The sequence below is a fragment of the Leopardus geoffroyi genome, chromosome B4, assembly GCF_018350155.1.
Source record: "Leopardus geoffroyi isolate Oge1 chromosome B4, O.geoffroyi_Oge1_pat1.0, whole genome shotgun sequence".
NCBI lineage: Eukaryota > Metazoa > Chordata > Mammalia > Carnivora > Felidae > Leopardus > Leopardus geoffroyi.
The window spans coordinates 26,143,079-26,165,773 of NC_059341.1; the positions used below are offsets into that span (position 1 = coordinate 26,143,079).

The window sequence follows — 22,695 nt, forward strand, 5'->3', positions numbered from 1 at the left end:
TTCTGCGATGGGTGTTTATGGTCCTAAACTGCTGAAGGGCAGTACGCTTCTTAGAGAGGGTGAACTTGATTTGGTTTCCACCAGAGAAGTGGTGGGTGGCAAGAGGCTGTGTCACGTGAGAAGGCGGCCCCCGGGGGAGGAAGTGTCAACACCGAGTCCTGATTGACACGCTGTGGCACGGTGATCAGAGCTGAACTTTATTAGTATTGCCCTTTCCTTTAACTTTTGTTCTTGTTTTCGTTTTTTATTTGTTTATTTTGAGAGAGACAGAGACAGTGCGAGTGGGGGAGAGACAGAGAGAGAGAGGGAGACACAGAATCCCAAGCAGGCTCCGCACTGTCAGCACGGAGCCTGACGTGGGGCTCGAACTCCCGAAACCACGAGATCATATCCTGAGCCGAAACCAAGAGTCGGATGGACGCTTAACCAACCGAGCCACCCAGGCACCCCCTTTCCTTTAATTTTTGTAATGCCAGATTTTCTCAGTTCGTCTGAGCAATTGTATTATGTTCAGAATTTTTTTCATTATTTGCACATTTGCCTTTTAACACAGTCAGTTATGATTTGGGTCACAATACACAGAATTATCTAGCTCTCGTGAGGTCTATATTGACAACATGGAACCCGCTCAGGCAGAGCATGGCCTCGTGAAAGTGCCTTCTGGAAAGGGAGTTGCTTACTTTATTTTACTCACCGGGATCACCAGGTTCCTGATGGTAACAGGAGTCAGGATCTGTCCAGGCCAGGTAAGTTTCAATAATGTATTTTAGAGTGTTCATTAACTCTAGAATTTATAAAGGCAACAAAAGACGGGTTGATCGTAACTCATTCTTACATTACATTTTGTAATAACAATTGATACAGTTTTTACTCTACAAGAAGCACAATCTAACTATATCTAGCCCGCATCGGGACTCAGACAGACCTTTCCAATTCTGCCTTACTAGGGAGCCGCTGGAAACCCTTAATCAGTGTGGCCAGGAGAACAGTTTTTCCTCTAGACTGAAATCCTTTTCCCGCTTTTTCCAAGTTCTGCTGATCTTGTTTGCACGTTCCTTAGCGAATATGTGTGAGGATGTTACTGCCCGGATTCAGAGTCCTTACTATATGCCATTTGCAGAAAAATCTCTACCTGTGCTGATGCAATTTCTGAAAAATCACAGTTGGTATAGACTAGCAGTGACATTCCAATGCTGTCCTGGGAATATTGCTCCCTATAAAATGCCATACCAAAATGCAATGTTTTAAAAATGTTTATTTATTTATTTTTGAGAGAGAGAGCAAGGGAGGGGTAGAGAGAGAGGGCGACAGAGAATCCCAAGCAGCTTCCAGGTTCCGAGCTGTCAGCGCAGAGCCCGTCACAGGTCTCAATCCCACAAACCCGGAGATCATGACCTGAGCCAAAGTCAGACACTTAACTGACCGAGCCACTCAGGCGCCCCACTACCAAAATGCACTCAAGTAATCACCTTCCTCTGGGACAGTTTTCTTTTTCCACTGGAGAGGTCCTGCGCTCTGGTTGTTTATAATTTGAGTGCTATTTCCCACACAACCTGTTCGGCTCTGCTGGGCTCCCCCCTTCCTAGAGCAATGAAAACGGTGATCATAGGAGGAATAACTTCTTGACTTAAAAGTGGATTTTTCCCACCTCGGTGCTCCCCTTGCCCTGCTTTTCAGCCTGTCAGGGAGTTCAACTCAATAAATCTTTACAAGGTGTCTGTTATGCCCCAGGCGCTGGGCTAGTTGCCAAGGATATAAAGGGAAACAATACATGGTCCCTGCCTTCCAGAAGCGTATGCCTTAGTTGGGAAATGAGAAATATGCAATTCCTGCAATGTAGTGGAAAGATGCAGTGGATGTGATGGGTGCAAGGAGAAATGGCACTCAGCCCCAGCAGGGGTAAGGGGAGGGAGGGGTAGGTAGTTTTCCATGGCTGCCGTAACAAATAACCCCAAAGCTGGCAGCTTAAAGTGATACATACTTATTCTCCTACAGTTCTGGGAGTCAGACCCCGGAAACACTGGGTCAAAACCAAGATTTTGAGAAGGCTGCCCTGGGGAGAATCCATATGTTGCCATTGCCAGCTTCTAGAACTTTATTTCTCTCATTCCTTGGCTCATGGCCCCTTCCACCATTGCCAAGGACAGCTTTGTAGCATCTTCAAACCTTGCTCAGTCTGATCGTCACATCACCTTTTCTCCTGTGTGGTCAAATCTTCTACTCCCCTCTTGTGTGATTGCATTTAGTGACCACCAGATAATCCAGGATAATCTCCCCATGCCACAATCTGTGATTTAATTAAAGCTTTGAGGTCCTAGAAGCTGAACATCTTTGGGGGTCCCCATTCAGCCCAGCATAGGAGGTGGTATAAGGAAGCTGGGAAAGGGTACTCTGGTGGAAGGAATGAGAAGGTGCAGTGGCATGAGATAGCACAGAGCACGCGGAAAGTACTAGTAGTTTAGTACTATTGCAACATTGAATGTAAGGCAGGTGATGCTTAGGCAGGAGGGAGGGGCCACCTTGCAGAAGACGGCATGTGCCATGCTAAGTCATTTGGGTTTTATTTTGTAGGTTTTAAGGTGTCGTCACAGGTTTATAAGTAGGGCCATGAGGTGGTCATTTAGCATTAGAGAGATCATTCTGGAAGATAGATTTAGGCAGGTAGCCATTTGGAAGATCTCTTTGTATGGCAGAGAGAATAACCCTTTGTCTCTTATCTATTACAAATATTTTTTCCATTTTGTCATTTCTTTATTAGGAGTTTTTTCTGTATCGAAGATGGTATGTAGGGGTGCCTGGGTGGCTCAGTTGGTTAAGCATCTGACGCTTGATTTCGGCTCAGGTCGTGATCTCGCAGTTTGTGAGTTCAAGCCCTGCGTCAGGCTCTGGGCTGACTGTGTGGAGCCTGCTTGGGATTCTCTCTCTCTCCCTCTCTCTCTGCCCTTCCCCCACTGATTCTCTTTCTGTCTCTCTCTCTTTCAAAATAAATAAATAAAGTTAAAAAAAAATCTTGTAAAAAAGATTGTATGCAGACAAATATATCTATCCTTTTTCTTGGGTTTCGGGATATCATATGAGGCATTCAACCTACTTCAGCTCCATATTTCCTTAATTTTTATGTTTTCCCGTTATAACATTTAATTTAATCTCTTTGAAATTTGTCCTGGTATAAATTAAGTATAAATTTTTCCCACAAAGCATCATTAATTAATGTTACTACCATTTATTGAGCATTGGCGCTGGGCCAGGCACTATTCTAAGTGCTTTGAATGAAGTGGCTCGTTTAGTTCTTATAACAACCCAATGAAAGTCATTATTATCCCCATTTTGAAAGGACAAAAGTGAGACAAATGGGGTTAGTAACTGGCTCACTTCTAGTATGAGTAAGTCGTACTTCCAGTAAAAGTAAGGCCATGTATTCATGTCTAACTGGCTCTAGGGTCCACTTGGTTTTAACTCTCCACGAACATTCCACCTCTCTATGCCAAAGCCAGCTTTCCCTTGCTTAAAAAATATATATTTATATGTGTGTGTGTGTATCATTCCTTTTCTTCTTTTTCTTCCTTCCTTCCTTCCTTTCTTCCTTCCTTCCTTTCTTTCTTCCTTCCTTCCTTCCTTCCTTCCTTCCTTCCTTTCTTTCTTCTTTCTTTCTTGCTTTTTCTTTCTTTTTTAGTGTTTATTTATTTTTTAGAGAGAGACAGAGGATCCAAAGCAGGCCCATGCTGGCAGCAGAGACCCCAAGGCGGGGCTCTGTCTCACGAACTGTGAGATCATGACCTGAGCCAAAGTCGGACTCTTAACCAACTGACCCACTGGGGCCCCCCGTTCCTTTCCCGATTACAAAAGTAATACATAATTGAAACAATTTTAGAAAAGTCAGAAAATAATAGAAGAGCACAAAGTCAAAAACTAAAAACGTCTTTAATCTTATGCCCAGAGATTATCAGTATTAATTTTGGGTGAACTGCATGTTCTTCCAGTATTTTTTTTTTAAGTTTATTTTTTTATTTTGAGAGAAACAGAGACAGCGCAAGCAGGGGAGGGGAAGAGAGAGAGAGAGAATCCCAAGCAGGCTCCACACTGCCCAGCACAGAGCCTGTGCTCCGGGCTCAAAGTCACAAAACTCTGAGGTCATGACCTGAGCCTAAATCAAGAGTCAGAGGCTCAACTGACTGAGCCACCCAGGCACCCCCTAGTTTTTGTACACATATGTAAAAGTATCTATTTAAAAAATGCATTTATGCTTAGTGCTTTATTTTGAACATTTCCTCAAGGGCTGTGTTCTTCTGCAAGATTTTTAAATTGTAAAGTATAACTTATAAACTTACTAATTATTGTTATAAATTGCAACTGAAACCAGTTTCTAAAGGTTAGACATTAAGGTTTTTTCCTTTTTAAACTTGATGAATACAAACACCCATTCTTGCACATACATCCTTGATTATGTTCAGGGGTTGGGACTGTTGGATCAAAGAGTTTGTACACTGAATCGCCTTCCAGAAAATGTTACTATTTGATCCTCCCTCTACCAATATATAAGAGAATGCCAGTTTCCTCAACATTTTTTTAGTGGTCTCAGTGGATGTGTCTATGATTATTAGTATGGTTGATCATTATGATTTAGCACTGCCTTTATGAATTGCCTATTAAATCCCTTTTTTTGCTCCTGTTCAGCTATATTCTCTTACTGCTTACAGTTTAATGTACTTTATTAATGTTTGTTTATTTATAAGAGAGAGAGAGAGAGAGAGAGACCGAGCATGAACGGGGGAGGGGCAGAGAGAGAGGGAGACATAGAAACCGAAGCAGGATCTGGGCTGTAAGCTGTCAGCACAGAGCCTGATGCAGGGCTTGAACCCACGAACTGTGAGATCATGACCTGAGTCGAAGTCGAACGCTTAACCGACTGAGCCACCCAGGCACCCCCTTACGTACTTTAATATATACTATTTACTAATACTTGTAAGTCACTAATTATATATATGACTAATGAGTATTATATATCTATCTTTTCACTCTGGCATATAGCAAATACATTTTTCTAGTGTATCCATTGGTCTAATAATGTTTTTTGGTGTTTATTTTTATTTTTTGAGAGACAGCGCGAGCAGGGCAGGGGCAAAGAGAGAGAGGGAGACACAGAATCCGAAGCAGTCTCCAGGCTCCGAGCTGTCAGCACAGAGCCCCATGCGGGGGTCCAACTCAGGAACCTGCAAGATCATGACCTGGGCTGAAGTCGGAAGCTTAACTGACTGAGCCACCTAATTTTTTTGAATTGGGGTAGACAGTGGGAAGTTTCAAAATTCTATTTAGATGAATCCATTATCTGTTTCCTTTGTAACTTCTTTGCATTTCTGAATTTAAAAACAAAAACAAAAAAACCTCAAACAAAAGAATGAATAATATCATGAACATTTTGGGGAGAGAAAAATTCAAAAATCAACCCAAGGAATTCTATTAGAATGCTGATCAAAACACAAAGGGATAGAAATTATTAGAGAATTACCCTTGGAAAGATAAGAGTGAGTGGAGAGGCTGGGTATCCCCAGGTGAGGGAGGGGGAGGGGGTCAGGGCAGAGTGGAAGGCCAGGGACAACCTGGAGGGCAAGTGAGATTTCCCTGATCTCCTTGGGGAACAGCCCTCCATGGATACCTCGTCTGTCCTCCACCCTGTCTTTTTGGAACCAACCCAGCAAGGCCTATACTGTTATCTCCAGTAGTGGGGAGATAACCTCCAGGGGGGAGATGTGAAAGCCTACCCAGATTTTTCATGGGTACCCGGATTCAGCTATATCGCTGGAGAACAGAGAAAGAAACAAAAGCATTGATACCTTTTTACAGTTCTTTCTCAGCTTTTGACCCTCCCTAATTTTGCTTTCATTACCTTATAATTTAGGATGCATCTTTCTGTCCACGCCATGGTTTTTTTCTTTATTATTATTATGGAAATTGGGAAGTACAAGTAAGTACGAAGATGTACTAATTACTAATAACAGTTTGTTTGTTTGTTTGTTTTATGGGGGTAGGGGCACAGGGAGAGCAAGAGAGCGAGAGCGAGAACAGAGACTCCCAAGCAGGGCTCCACACTCAGCACAGAGCCCAATGCAGGACTCGATCCCACAATCCCGGGATCATGACCTGAGCCGAAATCAAGAGTCGGGTGCTCAACCAACTGAGCCAGCCAGGCGCCCCACTAATAACATTTTAGAAACTTTCGTATCAAAAAAGAAAGAAACTTACATATTTGCCGACTCTTCTTCCGAAATCCAGCTTCCTCTCAACTGCCTTGTTCCTCCAATTCCTTTCATTTTGAGGAAAGGAAGGAAGTATAAAAATAAAAATTACAGGGAAACTATAAAGGGAAAGACCTCAGAAATCAGGCCGCAAGTTATCAAAGGCTGTAAAACGCCATTTTTCCCCTCTTGCGTCCCCAACCCTGTTCTCTGCAACACTCCCACCGTCCTCACAAGCTGGAACACCGTGGGGTATGCCTTTGTGATACTGATGGTGGATAAACGGAGTGACACACGCGGGGTTCAGGGTTCAGAATGAGAATATGGATCTGCGTCTCACCCCCACATCAGTGTTTCTTAAAGGAAAGAAAGGCTTGCAACGAGCTAGGCCCAGGCAGATTGTGATGTGGGGAAAGTCGGCCTCCAGGGCCTTCTCTCTCTCCCCCTCTCCCTTTCTCCCTGCACTCTGGCATCTCTGAACCTGCCCACTTCCTACAGCATCTTGCTCTCAGCCAGCTGCTATACAATGCTACCGAAGAATACTCTGGCAATGGCGTGAGCATGTATCCGCTCTTTGGAGGTAGCTTCAGGGTTAAGGAATCCATTTTTTTTAATACACACCAGGAGAAGGAAACTTTATTAAAAGAATCGTGCCCAGGGGCGCCTGGGTGGCGCAGTCGGTTAAGCGTCCGACTTCAGCCAGGTCACGATCTCGCGGCCCGTGAGTTCGAGCCCCGCGTCGGGCTCTGGGCTGATGGCTCAGAGCCTGGAGCCTGTTTCCGATTCTGTGTCTCCCTCTCTCTCTCTGCCCCTCCCCCGCTCATGCTCTGTCTCTCTCTGTCCCAAAAATAAATAAACGTTGAAAAAAAAATTAAAAAAAAAAAAAAAAAAAAGAATCGTGCCCAGAAACTGGGGCTTTGAATCTTTAACACCTTCTAAATGTGATATCCTAGTAGGCGTAAGGAAGGTTTTCCGGTTACTTTGGTGGGGAAAGGGAAATGAATTTGGGTTAAAAACTAGGAGGTTTGGGGGGCCTGTGGATTGTGAAAAGCAGAAAGCGGGGGGTAACTGAGTTGTGAAGATTCTAGGAGGTGGATTGATGGAAATTATGGAGTCTGCTTTACGGAGGTAAAAACAGAAAGGAAAGTAAGATTGTGGAGACATTTCTCTGGGGGAGATCAAATGGAGGGCTGGGTAGTATTTACCTGAAGCTAAAGGGTCGGTCTTGGACCAAAAGGGAGGAAAGAAAGGGTGGACCACCCAGAGAAGTCAAGATCAGCACAGGACCCGGTAACCAGAGAACTCCCATGCCTAAAACAGTCGAACGTACAGGAAAAGCCCAAATTTCTTACCGCAGCTGGCCGGGGCCTTCCTAATCTGCTCCCCGGTTGAGTCTCTCTCTCTCCTCACTGTACTTCAGCCGCATCTACCTTCTTGAAGCCTTCCAAACACCACACGTGGTCATGCCTCGCTGTCTTTGAATAATCCCTTCTCGTCCCCGAGATCCACTTCCTGTGCTGGCTGTCTGAACAAGTGGGCACCCTTCAGGAGTTAACCAAATTATCACCACCACCACCACCCCCGCCCCCCACCGCCCCGCCGAGAACCTCCCTGACTCCTCCCTGGTGCACTTTTGAAATACTAGGTGTGGCAGTCCATTAACATTTATCACCCTTTCTGTCATTCTTTCTTTGAGATGAGCTCAACAAAAGGCACCCATACTTTAGATTTGAGTAGCCAGTCCCTGACATCATGCCTGGAAAGCAGTGGGGTGTCAAAACATTCTCCATAAATGAGGAGGCGGGGGGCGGGGGTGGGGGGGGGGAACAGGAAGGTTCTAGAAAGGAAAAAGGAATCTTTTGTGACCTGATTTGATGACCATTGTGATACACGCCTTTGACTTAATTTTCTTTTCCTTTTCTTCAAGGTGTTGACAGTGAGAAATTACTCAAGAGAAGGATTGGCTAAGTGAGTAACTCTCGGCTTTGATGGGGAAGACACCTGTGGCGAAAGCTGGTTGGCCCCTGGGGTCCGAACAGCACTGAGAGTCTGGGCGTGGCTTCCCTGTGAACACCTTGCCCAAATGCCAAAGGCTTTCCCGCCCTCCACAAAGGCAGGCAGGGCAGACCATTCCCGGGAACAGACCAGCTTGCACATTCCTGAGACCCAGCCCTGGAGTGTGGTCACTGAACTACAAATCAGTAGTTCCCAACCAGAGGAGATTTTGCTCCTTCCCCCAAGGGATGTTTGGAAATGTCTGGAGATATTTTTGTTGTCATAACTAGCATGTTGGTTTGGGGAGGGGGGGGTGCTGCTGGTATCTAGTGGGTATTGGCCAGGGACCCTACTAAGCATCCTACACACACAGGAAAGCCCCCACAGCAAATTCTCCAATCCCAGTGCTAATACTGAGGTTGAGAAAGCTTGCTCTAAATAGTGATGTCATGGGAGGGGTTACCAATTCTCAGAAACACCATGACTGAAACTCTCAACTCAGAGCACTCCACCCGGTGACTTGGGACCGGCACACCCTGAAGCGTACTTCGGCATCCTTAGCAGATCCCGGGTCAGGTGACACTACTACCCCAGATAGTGGCCATAACTGCCCACAGCCCATGTACCATCACTTGGGGGCCTTGCCTTACACTCCACTGAGAAATCACTGGCCATCAAGCTCAGTGTCTCAGTTTTTGTCCCTTTTACCACCATTTCCTGGCAACAGCACCTGCACTGACTTCTGCATCCTCAGTCTCCTTGGCTGAGATCCTCACCTTGAACTAGAACGCATCCTCTTTGGACTCCACCAAAAGCTTGCTCCACCAGTCAATTCCTCTTTATGTCTAAACTCTCTCGAACCTTTGGCTCCTTCCCTTAGTCTATAGATGATATAGATATATAGATATAGATATAGATATAGATATGGATATAGATATGGATATAGATATAAAGAATGAAGAATGTTATGTGTATATATACGTATATATACACACACGTATATACGTATATATGTATATATACACACACATATATGTGTATATATATGTATATATACGTATATATGTATATATGTATAAGATTATACATGTATAAGATTCTTCATTCTTTTAAAAAATTAAAGAAACTTTTCTTAATCTGACGCTTCTCAAATCTTTACCTTGTATCCCTCCGTCCCATTCTATTCCATTTATCTGAATGTATATTCTTCCTGTAAAAAAAATTCAAAATTTTGAAACAAGTTCAAGCCCGCCTATGACTCACCCATACCCACCAGCAACAAAGTCACCGCTAGTAATCAGTTTGGTGTTTCCTGCTAGAACTCTGTCTGTGCATTTGATTCACCATAGAATATAGATTTATTTTGTGAAGGGTTCATTCTCCCAAGGATGGCATTATTCTGTGCGTATTGTTCTACAGCCATTTTTTTCCCGCACAGCTTGATTTATCTCAGCGCCCTTCCTGTCCCATTTTTTATTTATTTATTTATTTATTTATTATTTTTCATTTTATTTTTTTTTAAATGTTTATTTATTTTTGAGAGTGAGCACTCAAGCAGAGGAGGGGCAGAGAGAGAGAGAGGGACAGAGAATCCAAAGCAGGCTCTGCACTGACAGCAGAGAGCCTGATGCAGGGCTCGAACTCATGAACCACGAGATCAAGACCTGAGCTGAAGTCAGATGCTCAATGGACTGAGCTACCCAGGTGCCCCTTTCCCATCCCTTTCTTTCTTTCTTCTTTCTTTCTTTCTTTTCTTTTCTTTCTTTCTTTCTTTCTTTCTTTCTTTCTTTCTTTCTTTCTTTCTTTTCTTTCTTTCTTTCTTTCTTTCTTTCTTTCTTTCTTTCTTTCCTTCAATGCAGGGGCTGGAAATCTGGAAACTACTTCCCAGGCTCCCTTGCCAGCATATTTCCAGTTTAGCTTCCATGAATGCCAGGCTCTTGCTTGATATTTGGAAGGTAGAAGAGAAGCAGAGGCCATTATTGTCTTAGAAACAGGGACAGCTCGTGGGCAAACACGGTTTCTGGACATCCTTCTGTGAGTTGCCTGCTTGGGTACTGCCGGCAGCTGAGAGCATCGCTGGCATTTTCCTGTGATCCCTGATGGTCCTGATTTCCCAAATGTTAATATTGCCTTTCCCAACTTTTTGCTTCCCCTGTCCTTTCAACAGTTGTGTGAGCCCCGAATCCCTTCAATTAAATGTTTTCCAGTTTAAGCCACCTGAATGATTTCTCTGTTCTTGACTGAACCCTCACTGCTGGAATATTGTGCCCAGAAATGGTTTTCGGAAACAGTCCCACAGGATGGGGCTCTAGGATTAGGCATTTGATGTGGTTATATTCGAAGGCTGTGGACAATGGAATACTGCCAGTCTGTGGCTTGGAGCGGTAAGCACTTTTTCAAATGATCACCTGCAGTTTCTTGGAATGAAAAGCATATTCAAAGGTAAGCTTGGGGGTGGGGGGGCGTCTGGGTGGCTCAGTCAGTTAAGCATCCGACTTTGGCTCAGGTCATGATCTCGTAGTTCATGAGTTTCAGCCCTGCGTCAGGCTCTGTGCTGACAGCTCGAAGCCTGGAGCCAGCTTTAGATTCTGTGTCTCCCTCTCTTTCTCTGCCCCTCTCCTGCTCATGCTCTCTCTCTCTCTCTCTTGCTCTCTCTCTCTCTCTCAAACATAAACATTGAAAGAAATTTTTTTTTAATAAAAAGAGAATATATCTTGGAGCCTGGGTGGCTCAGTTGGTTAAGTGTCTGACTCTTGATTTTGGCTCAGGTCATGATCTAACGGTTCGTGAGACTGAGCCCCATGTCAGGCTCTGTGCTGACAGTGAAGAACCTGCTTGGGATTCTCTCTTCCTCTTTCTCTGCCCCTCCTCCTCTCGAGCTCTCTTTCTCTCTCTCAAAATAAATTTAAAAACTTAGGGGCGCCTGGGTGGCTCAGTCGGTCAGGCATCCAACTTCAGCTCAGGTCGTGATCTCACGGTCTGTGAGTTCGAGCCCCGCCTCAGGCTCTGTGCTGAGCGCTCAGAGCCTGAAGCCTGTTTCAGATTCTGTGTCTCCCTCTCTCTGCCCCTTCCCCGCTCATGCCCTGTCTCTCTCTGTCTCTCAAAAATGAATAAACGTTAAAAAAAATTAAAAAAGAATATATGTTGGAGACCTTTCCTAGCCAGTTCATAGATTGGCCTCATTCTTTTTAGCTACTACATAATGTTTCACAACATAGACATATCTTTGCATTGCTGTTTTCCTGTTTTTAATTTTTTGCTATTAAAATGTTTCAGTTAACACCTTTGGGCATGTCTCTTTGTACACAGCATTTCAGCATTTCTTAGTATCCAGAACTGATACAAAGAAATGGAATCGTTTAGATAAACAGTAGGTTCGTGTTAGTTTTGTGTTGATATCACCATTTGCCTTCCAAAATGTCTGTATAATCTATTCCACCACCAACAGGGCAAAAGAGTAACTATTTCGCTGGCTTCCTGCCAACTTCAGTAATAGGAATAATATTTTGAAAATATTAGGCTAATGTGTTTTTCCTTTAAATTCCTTCCTTAAATCACTTTCCCCTGCAGACTTCCACCTCTAAGGCTGATGCAAGGGGCTTAATGTCCTCGCAAAACGAGGTAGGTAAAGGCATTAATCCATTCTGTATCTCACACCTGACTTTCCTGAATCAGAAACAAGTCTCTGAAGCCAGTTTTCAGCAAAGTTCCTTTAAATCCTATTAACAGATTAAGAGCAAAGCCTAGAAAGCTATATTATCAGTTAGCCTTTGTTGCCTGACAAACTACCCTTCCATTTAATGGTTTCAAACAATGAACATTTATTTGCTCTTGGTTCGACGGGTTGGTGATTGGAGTGGGCCTCAGCTAGGTGGCTGGCCTCTGCCCCGTGTCATGTCAGTGAGGCTCGCTCATGCATGTGGACATTGGCTGCGAAACTAGGATGCACAGCCTCTCTCCATGCTTTCTGATCCTCCAGGAAGCTAGGGCATGTAGTGGAAGAGGAGTTTCTAGAAGCAACAGAGGGCAAGTCCCAATGTCCAGGCACTTTTGAAGTCTATCCTTTTGCTATTGCTGCATTGGCCAAAGTTGCATGGCCCTGCCGTGATTTAAGAGAGACGGGGTGCCTGGGTGGCTCGGTCAGTTAACCACCCGACTTCAGCTCAGGTGATGATCTCACAACTTGTGGGTTTGAGCCCCACATCCGGCTTTGTGCTGACAGCTCAGAGCCTGGAGCTTGCTTCAGATTCTGTGTCTCTCTTCCTCTTTCTCTGCCCCTCCCCTGCTAGCACTCTCTCTCTCTCTCTCTCAAAAATAAATAAACTTAAAAAAATTCTTAATAAAAAAAAATGAAAAGACAGAGAGACATAAGACCCCACCTCTTAATGGGATGGCTTTAAGGACACATACAAAGATCGTCATGTCTACCTTGAATGCCCTCTCATAGGCCTCCACTCCAGACCTCTTTGTCCTCATCCTTTCAGTCCTTTCCTTTCAGGCTCTTGACCAGCCAACCAGTCTACTCACTGCTACCATGAGCTCATGTAAATTCTCACCTTACGCCACCTTTTCTGTCTTTGAAAAGTGGGTGATCAAGCAATTACTCAAAGCTCAACCCACTGGAGAGATTTTTCTCTCCAGAATCTCTTTGAAGGTTGAATGTCACTGCGATGCATCTGCTATCCGTTTTATCCATTCACCGTGGGCATGTAGCAAGCCGACCCAACCCATCCACAGGTCAAGTTCAGGCTCTTCTTCCCCTTTCAGCACCTCTTCCTTTGCTATATGGCCAAACATGTGAGTCGTGGCCATATAGCAAACTGGTACAACTGTCACGTGGAAAAGGGGAGTCTGGGCTAACTTCTCGTGCATCTGCGTGTCCTGCTCAGGCTCCCATCACAGCCTTTCCACCTTATCACGCGCTGCCTCTGGGCCCCCCGTCTTTATGATCGGCAGGTTCAGGACAACTCAGCTCATAGCGAGCGGTTTCAGACACATGGCCACCTGATGCTTCATGGTAAAGCATTCTGCCTTTACCGGGGCTCAGTAACACACCAGAGATTATTTCAAGAAAGACAAAAGGGCTATTATTCGTCCTGAGCTTGCCATAAACTCCACGTAGAATCTTTTCCCACCACTGACCTTTCCCACATCATCAAGTCTGCCGTGTTGAATGGTCCAAGTGGCAGGACTGCTTGCGGGGCAGAGGGGACCTGCTGCGGAACCCTTTTCTGCTGAAGGGGAATCCCTCCAGGCTGCCGGTCTTCCCAGTGACTCAGTACGTGACCTGGAGCCACGTGCCTGGGTGTGGAATGTGAACAGGCCTATCGAGGGTGGTAGTACTTTCTTCTTTGTTGTAAGAGACACAAGACCCAGTCTTTTAATACGGGATGTCCTGGTCCACCCCAGCCCTTGCACACCCAACGTCTTTACCAAAGTGGCAGGTCCATAAATCTTCCTAGAGGTTATCCCGGGCCCTGTGGTGCACATGTGTCTTACCAAGGCCTCCTGGTGCTCGCACCTCTTGCTTATCCTGCCCAAGCAGACGTCATCGATGTGAAAGATTAGTTTTATGCTCTACAGGATGTCCCTGGAATCCACATCCCTCCCGATTATATTATGACAGCCAGTGGGTGCATTAAATTAGCCCTAGGAAAAATCTGTAATATGTATTGTCTATTTATTGCACAAACATATATTATGGGGCCCCTGGGTGTCTGAGTCAGCTCTTGGTTTCAGCTCAGGTCATGATCTCTTGGTTCGTGGGTTTGAGCCTGGTGCTGTCAGTGTAGAGCCTACTTGAGGTTCTCTCTCCCTTTCTGCCGCTCCCTGGCTGTCTCTCTCTCTCTCTCTCTCTCTCTCAAAATAAATAAATAAACTTGAAACAAACAAACATATCGTATATAAATCCACGTAATTACAAACTGTTTCGGATCCTCTTTTCTGATTGGGATTAAAAAGAGGGCACGTGTCAGGGCACCTGGGTGGCTCAGTCACTTGAGCGTCCGACTCCTAACTTCAGCTCAGGTCATGATCTCACGGTTTGTGAGTTCAAGCTCCGTGTCGTGTCGTGTCGTGCTGTGCGTGTGCGCTGGGAGCACAGAATCTGCTTGGGATTCTGTCTCCCTCTCTCTGCCCCCCCGCCCCACTCGCTCTCTCTCTCTCTCTCTCTCAAAAATAAATAAATATAAATAAATAAATAATTTTTGTTAAATTTAAAAAGAGGGCATTTGTCACATCAATGGCTGTAGAACGTGTGCCTGAAACCGTATTAAGCTACTCTAGCCAGGATACCACGTTTGGCATGGCAGTCGCAGGTGGGGCTACTATTCGGTGGAGCTTTTCACAGTCTACAGTTATTCTCCAGGATCCATCTAGCTTCTGCTAGGGGTCCTCAGGGGTCAGTCTGATAAATTCACTAGAGATATGACAGGAGCCACCACAGCTGTATGCTTAAGATCCTTAAAGTAACACTAATCTCTGCCTTTTCCCCCAAACTGCTAGACTGGTTTTGTTTCGTGTTTTGAGCAGGGACTTAGGATTTGTTTCAGAGACTTCCATATGACCTTCCTTATCATGGTAGCCATTACTCCAAGAATGCGACGTGGGGCTTCTCCCAATTGCCAACAATGTCAGCCCTCCCTGTGGGTCAAGCACCCTGAATTTTCTTTGTAGATCGCACTCGATATTATTAAACTCAAATTTCTGTCAGTCTGATGGAAGAAAAATGACACCTCTTTTTGTTTTGGTTGCATTTCCTGACCGTAAGGTTGATTACATTTTTCCACGACTCCTGGCCTCTGTACATCCTTTTCTGTGAACTGCAGGTACACATTCTTTACTCCTTCTTAATTGGGTCGTGTTCCTTTTTCTTATAAATTCAGTAATATTAGGGGCGCCTGGGTGGCGCAGTCGGTTAAGCGTCCGACTTCAGCCAGGTCACGATCTTGCGGCCCGTGAGTTCGAGCCCCGCGTCAGGCTCTGGGCTGATGGCTCAGAGCCTGGAGCCTGTTTCCGATTCTGTGTCTCCCTCTCTCTCTGCCCCTCCCCCGTTCATGCTCTGTCTCTCTCTGTCCCAAAAATAAATAAACGTTGAAAAAAAAAATTAAAAAAAAAATTAATTCAGTAATATTAATTTTAACCCCACGAAACAATTAAATTATTTAAATGATTATCATGAATACATTAACATATACTTATGTTAACTAACCGGCTGGTTTTATCAGTCAGATGTTGACAGGGAGCAGCCCTTCCTTACGTGCGGATTCTCTTTCCCACTTGGCATGGTTTCAGTTACCCATGGTCAAAAATGACCTTCCTTCTGATATATCGATATATCCTTCTGATATATCTGTCAAAAAGTCAATAGGAGCCTAACACCACATCACGATGCCTACGTCACCCACCTCACTTCATGTCATCACGTAGGCGTTTTATCATCCCACATCGTCACAGGAAGAAGGGTGAGTACAGTATTTTTGAAGAGATAGAAGAGGACCGCATTTACATCAGGTTGATGACACTATATTGTTTCGATTGTTCTATTATTAGTGGTTGCTGTTCATCTCTTACTGTACCTAATTTACAAATTAAACTTTATCACAGGAAAAACCAGTATGTATAGGGTTCAGCATTATCCACAGTTTCAGGCAACCGCTGGAGACCTTGGACCCTTACCCTGCACATAAGGAGGGATGATCGTAATGGGGTTAATAATGGAATAGCATGTGTAGGTAATCTGTATATTGTTAGTAAATAATGTATAGATTCTTTAATGTGGACTGTGTATAATGTGATAATATTGTGTTAATGTTAACACAAATATAAATTAACATTTAGTATAATTATACACTTTTGTTTATTTTTTATTTTTTTAATAAAAATTTTTAAATGTTTTTATTTATTTTTGAGAGAGAGAGAGAGTACAAGTGGGGAGGGACAGAGAGAGAGGGAGACACAGAATCTGAAGCAGGCTCCAGGCTCTGAGCTGTCAGCACAGAGCCCGACGTGGGGCTCGAATTCGTGAACTGCGACATCATGACCTGAGCTGAAGTCGGACGCTTAACCGACTAAGCCACCCAGGTGCCCCTATACTTTTATATAATATAACATTAATAGATGTTATTTTATTTTATTTTTAAATGTTTATTTATTTTTGAGAGAGAGAGAGCAAGCAGGGGAGGGGCAGAGAGAGAGGGAGACACAGAATCCAAAGCAGGCTCCAGGCTCTGAGCTGTCAGCACAGAACCTGACATGAGGCTTGAACTCATAAACCGTGAGATCATGACCTGACCTGAAATCAAGAGTCCGACACTTAACTGGCTGAGCCACCCACGTGTCCCAACGGATGCTATTTTAAATAAAATTATATTGATATAATATTAGTTATTAATATAACAAATATTTATTGTTTCCATTATATATGTTGCTAAATTTCTTTCAGGAGTCCATGTTCATTGCTTTTATTTACCTAACTTCTCAGTATTTTTTATTTAAAAAAATTTTTTTAATGTTTATTTATTTTTGAGACAGAGACAGAGTGTGAGCAGGGGAGGGGCAGAGAGAGAGGGAGACACAGAACCCAAAACAGGCTCCAGGCTCTGAGCTGTCAGTACAGAGCCCAACGTGGGGCTCAAACCCACGAACTGTGAGATCATGACCTGAGCCAAAGTCGGAAGCTTAACCGACTGAGGCACCCAGGTGCCCCCTAACTTCTCAATATTTTAATGAACCCCTTATGATCTGGCTTCTAACTGTAAAACACACCTGAAATTTATCTTGCTAAAGTCTTGTTTTGTTTAGGTAGGTTCCACACCTAGCGTGGAGCCCAATGTGGAACTTGAACTTACAACCCTGAGATCAAGACTTGAGCTGAGATCAAGAGTCTGATTCCTAACGGACTGAGCCACCCAGGCGCCCCTATTTCGTTACAGCCTTAAGTGATCTTCAAAAGTTAAAACCAAAGCTTTGTTTTTGATCTTGCTCTGACTTATCTGCTCTTCCTGAAACTCTCTTCTTTCTACCTTTCATCTTCACCTTCCTGATTTTCTTCCTCATCGCTGACGATTACTCATCACTCTGTTCTCAGGCTGTGCTTCCTTTGGCTTCCCCTTTAAACGTTTATTTTCTTCTGTCTTCGTTTCTGTCTTATGTCCTTGGTCCTCACACTCTTCTTGGCGATTTCGTCTAACCTCAGGTTTCAACACCACTTCTACATTGTTGCAAACCAAATCTATTTTTGCATGCAAGACATGCTCCCTTTGCAACAGAATCCCTTTCCTGGGCTCCGATCACATCACATGCCAAGTATTTTTTTCATTTATATCTCTAGCCCAGACCACTCATCTAAGCTCGAGAATTGAACATCTAATGGGACATTTCTACTTGGACATTTCACAGGAATCTCAAAATCAACAAACATATAAACTGAACTTCTGGTGTCCCCACCCGGTACCAGCAACCCCGTTTTGTGCTCATTCAGCGCTCACCATGCCAGTGCATCTACCCCATGTTCTTCTCCAGAGCCCTGCTCATCATCCTGGACGCTGTTCTCCAGGGTGGTCCCACCTTGTTACATTCTCGACTTCTTCTAATCCATTCTTCACACGTTAGCTGGAGAAGTTGATATAAATGAAAATCCTTGTATGTTCTCTCTTTTTTTAAGAAAATTGTTAATTAACTAGTTTATTTTGAGGGAGACGGCATGAGTAGGGGAGGGGCAGGGAGGGGGGGAGAGAGGGAATCCCAAGCAGGCTCTGTCAACACAGAGCCCTATGCAGAGCTCAAACCCACAAACTGTGAGATCATGACCTGAGCCGAAGCCAAGAGTCAGACACTTACCTGACTGAGACACCCAGGCGCCCCTATGTTCTCTCCTGAAAACCTGTCGATGATTTCCTATTGCATCGCGATTGGGACTCTTGCCGTCAACATAACCTAAGATGCTACGTGCAACCCCCTGCACCTGTCCCGCTGCTCCAGCCTCTTCTAATGGCCCCTCTCCTTTGCTCACTGAGCTTCCTTTAGTTTCTTTATCCCGCCAAATTCCCTGCTGCTTTGCAGCTCTTCCTAGGCCTGAAATGCTCTCCACTCCGTCACTGTTTGCGTAGAGAAATCTCTACTCATTCTTTAGAGCTCCCTTCAGAAGTCTCTCTCTCTCGAGGAAACCACCATGCCTCCCTCCCCCAGGTTAGGTCTCACTCACGGACAGTCTCCTGGCTCTGCTGAACTTTTCCTTGACCACATTTGTCGCAAGGGTGATTCACTGTGATCTTTTCACAACTATAAGGAATTAACTTCGCACCAATATTTGCTTAATATTAACAGCGCACACTAGACTATAAACTTCACAAAGGCAGAGACTGTGTCTGGTTCGCTCATGCTTGGCACAGTGCCTGGCACGTAGGAAATCCTCAATAAACACTTATTAAATGAATAAATGTGCTTATTATAATATCCTCTGAAACTTCCTTTTCCTGTTTTCTGTTCCCATCCATGAAGATATCACCATCCACTAAGACCGGAAATCTCTGAGTAAGTCATTACGTTTCTCTTCCCCGCTCCATACCCCGTATGGAATCTGCTGTGAAATCCTGGCCATTCTGTTTCAGAAATACTTCCCGGATCCGGTGTCTCTTTTCTGTCCTCCCTACCACGCACTGGTGGAGGCCAGCCTCCTCTGTCTGGGCTGCTGTAAGCCTCCCCACAGGCCTCCTGGGGCCTGGTCCTTCTCTCTGCATTTCACCTCCAGAGTCTTGTTCTGAAGAGACCAATGGAACTGAATAATGTCCAGGTAAAGATGTTAGCTACCTCTGTTCTATGCAGATCATCGTGTGTAACACCGTAGAACACCAGGGAAGCCTCCATCATCATCTGCCACTGCCCTGAAAAACCCATATTCTAATCATCCATATTTCTTGGGGTGCCTTACTGACTTAGCTGGTAAAGCGTCGACTCTTGATCTCGCCTCAGGTCATGACCTCATGGTTCAAGACACACGGCGGGCTGTACGCTGACAGCACGGAGCCCGCTTGGAATTCTCTCTCCTTCTCTCTCAGTCCCTACCCCACTCGTTGTTGCTCTCGCTCTCTCTCTCTCTCTCTCTCTCTCTCCAAATAAATAAATAATCTGAAAAAAAATTTTAATTAAAAAAATTTAAATCTAACCCCCCGATTTCTTGCCATTTCCCAAAGTACACCTCGCCTTTTTGTGGCTCCGTGTCCTCGCACAGGTTGCCCTCTTTGCTTGGAACACTTTCCCCTCAACTGCTCACTTATCAAGTGCCTGCTAATCCGGCAGAACTCATTTGAAACGTAATGCCCTCTTTGAATTATTTCTCTTTTCCCCCAGGAAAGCTAGACGTTTCCTTTCTCGGTCTCCACGGCTTTCCCATCGTGCCTGAATTTACCACACACCATGTGACTTTGTAATTATCTATTCCCGCGCCTGTCAAGGGGACATAAAATTTATAGTCACAATCCACATGTGCAGGAAAGGTAACTTTTTTTTTTCCCCTACAATAAAGCTCAACTAACTGTTGAGCCACAGATCCACACATGTCAGAAAACACATATTGTTGCCACCCCGGAGTCATCTCTGGATCAACCTACTCTCTCTGAGTAAACGTGCGAGCAGTTTTAAGATCCTATCCCTTTGGTTTCCGCTAACCTTTTCTCCCTGCAGAATCTTCCTGGGTGACCTAGGCAACATCCTGACAGTGAAGGAGGGTGTGTGTGGACTCTGTGCCTTCCTCCAATACTGGCTGGCCTCTGAAGAGGTTTGGGGCGCTGAGGACTGGCATCAGTTGCTGATATAGAAGGCCCACGCATGACATGGCCTCTGGTAAAACCATTGTATCCACTCCGTCCTTCTCATCTAGACCCCCTCCCTCCAGACCCCGTACCCTTCCTCTTAGCATTTATACCTCCACTATCTCCCCCGCGGCTCAGGGCTCTGATCTATTTTCTTCTTGTCACTGTGAGGTGTGCAGAATTTCGCGGGGGCTGTTCTCAGGCCCAGCTGCTTGGATGACACCCTGAGCCACGAGGAAACTATTGTTTTGTCACCCTGTGCTCGGTGTGGGGCTTCCCTAGAGGCTGATCAACTGGGATGGCCCTGGAATGTAAGGACCCTGAGATCCTTTGAACGTCTAGGGTGTTTATGACTCTCCTTCCCCAGGGGTTATTATCCTGGGTGGGGCAGGTTTAACTGGAGGGTGGGAAGGTGCTTCTCGGGCACCTAATTTACTCTCAATTTATTTAATCCCTCCAAGGTTATCCCATGGGGCTCAGGAAGAACTATGATTTTCTACATCATGATAGATTGGCCTTTTAAAATTTTTTTTAAGTTTATTTATTTATTTTTGAGAGAGAGAGAGAGAGAGAGAGAGAGAGAAAGTGCATGCACAAGCAGGGGAGGGGCAGAAAGAAGGAGAGACAGAATCCCAAGCAGGCTCCGCACCGTCAGCGCAGAGCCTGATGCGGGGCTCGAGCTCACCAACCATGAGATCGTGACCTGACCCGAGATCAAGAGTTAGACGCGTAACCGACTGTGCCCCAAGATTTGATTTTTAATATAATCTGTGCTCCAGTCCTCCTGACTCTGGAGCCTTGATTTTCAAAGACCTGCATTTTCTGTCTTACCCAAGCCTACCTCTTGAAAATCAAAAGGGCTTGTCTCTCAGACTGACATGTTAGCTAAGGGGTTTAAAATTATACTCTGAAACTTGAAGCTGAATAATGACTGCTTTGTGCCAGCCTACACCCAGCCTCCCCCCAAGGACGGTGCAGAATAGAGAGCCGTTGCTGCTCTCTTATTGGTAGGGGAATGGTAACGTAAAAGAATAGACAAAGACAATTTAAGAGCAAAACTTTGCCCTATTGCATTTGTTTTCCCCCCAAAACTATAAGCTTCCCGATGGCAGGGTCTCATCCATAGGGCTGGAATGTTTGTGGAGGGCAGAAATTAGCAGTTCCCTGGGGAAATTGGTAGCAAGGGTCAGGGCGCCAAAGCTGTGATAAGGCCGTGGCCGGCAAAAAGTTGGTGTAAACCCACAGGTCATTCTCTAAACTTTCCTCCTTTGCTCTCCACTAGAGACAGTGGACATTTAAAATACCCGAATTCCAACTTCTCTTGCAGCTAGAGATCAGTGGCAAGATTTTGTCAAGGAGCCACTGACAATTTGGTGGGGAGTGTCTAGGCAAGGGTTTGCTTTCCAAATGGAAGAGACAGATGCAATCCTTCCCCTTCCTGCCTGCCTTGGGCAACTGGCACGGCCCCCCCCCCCCAACTCCCCACATTGCTCCCTGGCCCGTGCAATCGGGACAGTTGTGGCAGAAAGGGCCATGTGAAAGCCCTTTGAGTTCTTCCTCCCTGCTAAAATCGCAAACAAAAAGCAATAGCACAGCCCTGAGGAATCGTAGAAATTGGTGCCTTCTTCAAAGCTTTGAAAGATCAAGTGTCACTTCTATTAAATCCTATTAAATCCAGCTATGGGGCCTTTGCAGAAGAGAGAAAGGTCTTAGAAGATGACAGCAGATTGTCTGAAGCCTAATTAGGCTAATTAGAATTAGAATTGCTTTTCTGGATATGATCCTTTATAGTAATGACTCAGCACACACCCTGGTACCTGGTATGCTGCTGTTAATCTAAAATTTTCTTTTTCTTTCTTTCTTTCTTTCTTTCTTTCTTTCTTTCTTTCTTTCTTTCTTCCATCCTTCCTTTCTTTTCTTTCTTTCTTTCTCTATATATTTTTTATGTTTTATTTATTTTTGAGAGAGAGGGAGAGACAGAGCGTGAGCAGGGGAGGGGCAGAGAGAAAGGGAGACACAGAATCTGAAGCAGGCTCCAGGCTCTGAGCCATCAGCACAGAGCCCAACGCAGGGCTCGAACTCACGAGCTGTGAGATCATGACCTGAACTGAAGTCGGACGCTTAACCGATTGAGCCACCCAGGTGCCCCTTTTTATGTTTAATTTATTTTTGAGAGAGAAGGATACTTTTATTATGTAACCTCACGTTGTCCCTGGCCTCATTCAAGGGAGTCCTCTGGGAACTTGATGTTTTTACCATCTATACAATATCCTGCTTGTCCGTTATTTTGATGCCGTTTATACGGATAGGACCTGATGAGCTAGAATTCGGAAGTTCCTCAGATGCGCAACTAAGATAAATATCTGCTCAAGTGTGGGAGATAAATCCCATGAAAATATGTACCCCTACCAGTAAGAAAGAGGCACAATCCTTGACGGGATATTGGAGATTTTAGAGGCTACTGCCTTAATCCATTTGGGTTGCAATAACAAAATACCAGAGCCTGGGAGGCTTATAAACGACAAAAATCTATTTCTCATGGTTCTGGATGCTGGGAAGTCCAAGATCAAAGCTTTAACACGGTTGCATTCTGGTGAGAGCCCTCCTCCTGCTTCTTAGCCCGAGCCTTTTTGCTGTGTGTTCACATTATGGAAGGG

General features: G+C 44.8%; 1 long non-coding RNA gene across 1 annotated transcript; it reads right to left on the reverse strand.

The window, feature by feature from the left end:
• Nucleotides 1–456: 456 nt before the first annotated feature.
• Nucleotides 457–7,761, reverse strand: LOC123591454. The gene is made up of 3 exons (XR_006709332.1): nt 7,564–7,761; nt 6,241–6,301; nt 457–784 (listed from the first exon to the last, which is right to left on the reverse strand). It is a non-coding gene; the product is annotated as an uncharacterized LOC123591454 (long non-coding RNA).
• Between the last annotated feature and the right edge of the window lie 14,934 nt (nt 7,762–22,695).